We start from the raw sequence: 3,720 nt of genomic DNA, 5'->3' as shown, positions 1-3,720 counted from the left end.
ACACATTAAATCTACAAACTGCCTAAAGAGGCATTGTCCAAAAGGGCAAAAGACTCGCATAAAATGTGAAATAATCGGTACGTGTGAACCATGTCAATAGCTGTACTTTGCTCAAACGTCAGAAGCGTGCTTCCTCACCCCAGCCAACGTTCGGTGGGCCGCGGCTCTCAGGTAAACTGAGGTGGCGCCAGCAGCTAGGCTGTGAGAATGTCAGAAAGGAACGCGCATGCGCAAATTGAGAAATCGTCTTCTTCCACGTGATTGGCGTAAAATGTCTTTCGAAAGTGATCCGATGACCGGGTCAGAGGCGCAGGAAGTTAATGCGTGTGTATGTATAGTGTCCTAGCTCTACGACTATTTTATATAACTATAGAACGTGGATAGGCAGAAACTATATATGTGGGATAGCAAATTCCACGGATGGTCAAAACGCATGCACGCAGGACAGACAAAATACCATCAGCTAGAAGCAGGCTAAAAATATGGGGGATGAATAACCCATTTTTCATTTACTTAGGGTCGGTGATAGTATTTGATGATTACGCTTGGATAAGCGTGTAAAGTTACTATATTAAATTCTAAGCGCTATTGACCAGGTAAGGGTCAAATTAGTATGACAGTCTTAATGTAATTGCGTGAATGGACTTACAACGTCGCCTTCGTCGCCCTTAATATCTAATGACCGACAAAGGACATTCTGAATAGTGCTATCGGATATGTACCAAAATATTGTAAAAAGATCCTAAAGCTAAACTAGTTTCTTAAAATCACTTACTTGAGGTACTGAAACATAAAGCTTAATCACGTGACGTCTGTGAACGCATATAGCGTGGAACAGACAAACTACCTTTATATTCTAACAGTTATTGACGTAAAAGGTCACATAATGTAACGGCCTTAATGTACTTGCGTGAACGTCGCTTTCATCGCCCTTATTATCTACTGACCGACAGAGGTCAAAGTGATTAGTGCTATCAGGTGCCCGGGCAGAGTGGCCGAGCGGTTCTAGGCGCTACAGTCTGGAACCGCGCGACCGCTACGGTCACAGGTTCGAATCCTGCCTCGGGCATGTATGTGTGTGATGTCTTTAGGTTAGTTAGGTTTAAGTAGGTCTAAGTTCTAGTGGACTGATGACCTTAGAAGTTAAGTCCCATAGTGCTCAGAGCCATTTTTTTGCTATCAGGTGTTACCAAAATGATATGCAAAGTTATGTGTATATGCGTGAAGAGACGTACGACGTCACTTCAACGTTTTTTTTTTAAAAAGGTTAAGGATTTATTTCCTAATTTTAGGCCAGAGCTCGGACTTGTAATGGATATGACGAAAAACATCCTTGCATCGCCATATTCAACTTGGATAATTATAACTAAGTGGGTATGGCTATTTGGACCATATTAGAAAAATTGGAGCTTGTAAGAAGTGAGAATACTGCGAACATCTACAAGAATCACTCATTATGAGGCGTTAAATGAAAGAAAAAAGCATATGTATTACTAAAATATTTGCAATCGAGGCGGATTCTTTATAATCGTTAAATTATTCACGGTTGCTGACGAGCTGCAGTGTTAAAAGTTCTCAGGATCTCGGAATGTCGAATTCCCTATCGATTTCCTATATGGAATATTCTGTGCTGCTAGCTCCAACTACCACTACGCGTTCAAAGTCAGTTAATCTCCGTCGTGTGGCTGTAATCACGTCGGAGACCTTTTTACGTGAATCACCCGAGTACAAGTGACAGCACCGTCAATCCACTGCCCTTTCACACCATGTGTCCGCGATACTACCGTCATTTGTATACGTGTATGTCGCTGTCCCATGTCTTTCGTCACCTCGGTATGTAGTCCTACGCACGTGCGGGACGCAACGGAGCCCTCGTGTGCAGCACAGATGCGGGCGTACCACAAGGTCGCGTGTTGGGGCCATCTTTATCGGAGCGATACGTTATCTCGCGGCCGTCCGCAGCGCGCCGTTACACTCGCCACACGCCGGCTGCTCGCCCAGATAGGGCCCCTTCCCCTTCCCTTCCTTGTTTGTCGACTGCTGTCCAGTTTACTCGGGGATTACGGAAGAGGTTACCGGAACACGTTAAAGCACTGCTCCTATCGCTGGGTTACAAGGAGGCCGGCGGGCAACACACAGCAGAAGGAGCCGCCGCGCCCACCTGTCACAACAAAGTGGTTACGTTTCGTTTCCTGGCGGTTGCGTTAGAAACGACATCGCTTGACGTTTGTCACACGCTTTATCACAGGACTTTTGACAAGCAGCCTCTAGGGTCGTTAAGTATGCGCTCCCGCATGAGTCAGAGATAGCGATCGAGGTATCTCTACAGCCTCTACGGTTCTGTTCCGTTCCAGGTATTGCTATCAAGTGGCCAGAAACAGGCAAACGCAAACTGAACGTGTCAGTATCGCTTTTACCCTGAAGAGACTACGTCAGTTCACCGAACAAATCATTATTTTGAAGTTGCTGTTATGATGCTTGAGCAACCATTAAAAATGGCTCAAATGGCTCTGAGCACTATGGGACTCAACTGCTGTGGTCATAAGTCCCCTAGAACTTACAACTACTTAAACCTAACTAACCTAAGGACATCACACACATCCATGCCCGAGGCAGGATTCGAACCTGCGACCGTAGCGGTCGTGCGGTTCCAGACTGTAGCGCCTTTAACCGCTCGGCCACTCAGGCCGGCGAGCAACCATTAAAGGAATTCAAGGATAAATTTGGAAAGAGAATTAAATTACAGGGCGAATAAATAAAACTTATGAGCTTTTTCGATGACACTGTAATTCTGTCAGAGACACCAAGGGACTTGGACGAGCAGCTGAACGGAACAAATATTTCTTTTAAATGACCTCATGTAACTCTTATTATTTTACTATTGCAGTTTCGGCGTTTGTGTCACTTCCAAACATAAGAGTTCATGTTGTATTTCATATAAATAGGTTTTTAAATAACGTTCTTCTAGGACTGTGATACACTTAATGGTAATGTAGAAGTTGGTTGCAATTCATGACATAAATGTCCGCAGCTCGTGGTCGTGCGGTAGCGTTCTCGCTTCCCGCGCCCGGGTTCCCGGGTTCGATTCCCGGCGGGGTCAGGGATTTTCTCTGCCTCGTGATGACTGGGTGTTGTGTGGTGTCCTTAGGTTAGTTAGGTTTAAGTAGTTCTAAGTTCTAGGGAATTGATGACCATAGATGTTAAGTCCCATAGTGCTGAGAGCCATTTGAACCATTTTGAAAGAAATAGATTTAATGATAACATGCTGGTCTTCAGTCGGAAGACTGGTTTGATGCACCTCTAGAGTTACCTCTAGTGCCATTAAACTTATCCCCTCACGCCTTAATAGATGTGCTGTTATTCTGTCCCCCTCTTAGTGTTTTCCATAGGTTCCTTTCCTAGCCGATTCTGCAGAGATCATCATTCCTTACCTTATCCGTTCACCTAATTTTCCACATTCTTCTGTAGCACGCATCCCAAATTCAACGATTCTCTATTGTTCCGGTTTTCCCACTGCCCATGTCGCACTGTCGTTGAATGCTGTGCTCCGAACCTACGTTCTCAGAAATTTTTTCCTCAAATTAGGGGTCTATGTTCGATGCTAGTAGGCTTCTCTTGGACAGGAATGCCATTTTTTCCAGTGGTAGCTTCTTTTTTATGTCCCCTTTTCTCCGTCCGTCGTAGGTTATTTTGCTGCCTAAGTAGCAGAATTCCTTAGCT

General features: G+C 44.8%; 1 non-coding gene across 1 annotated transcript; it reads right to left on the bottom strand.

Annotated features, from left to right (window-relative positions):
- Positions 1–2,604: 2,604 nt before the first annotated feature.
- Trnas-gga (transfer RNA serine (anticodon GGA)) lies at positions 2,605–2,688 on the bottom strand. Its single transcript is given in 2 exon segments — positions 2,605–2,639; positions 2,649–2,688. It is a non-coding gene; the product is annotated as a tRNA-Ser (tRNA).
- Positions 2,689–3,720: the final 1,032 nt, after the last annotated feature.

The sequence above is a fragment of the Schistocerca cancellata genome, chromosome 2 (genome assembly GCF_023864275.1).
Source record: "Schistocerca cancellata isolate TAMUIC-IGC-003103 chromosome 2, iqSchCanc2.1, whole genome shotgun sequence".
Taxonomy (NCBI): Eukaryota; Metazoa; Arthropoda; class Insecta; order Orthoptera; family Acrididae; genus Schistocerca; species Schistocerca cancellata.
The sequence above is the reverse complement of the archived record's forward strand: the minus strand, read 5'-3'. Positions and strand labels throughout refer to the sequence as shown.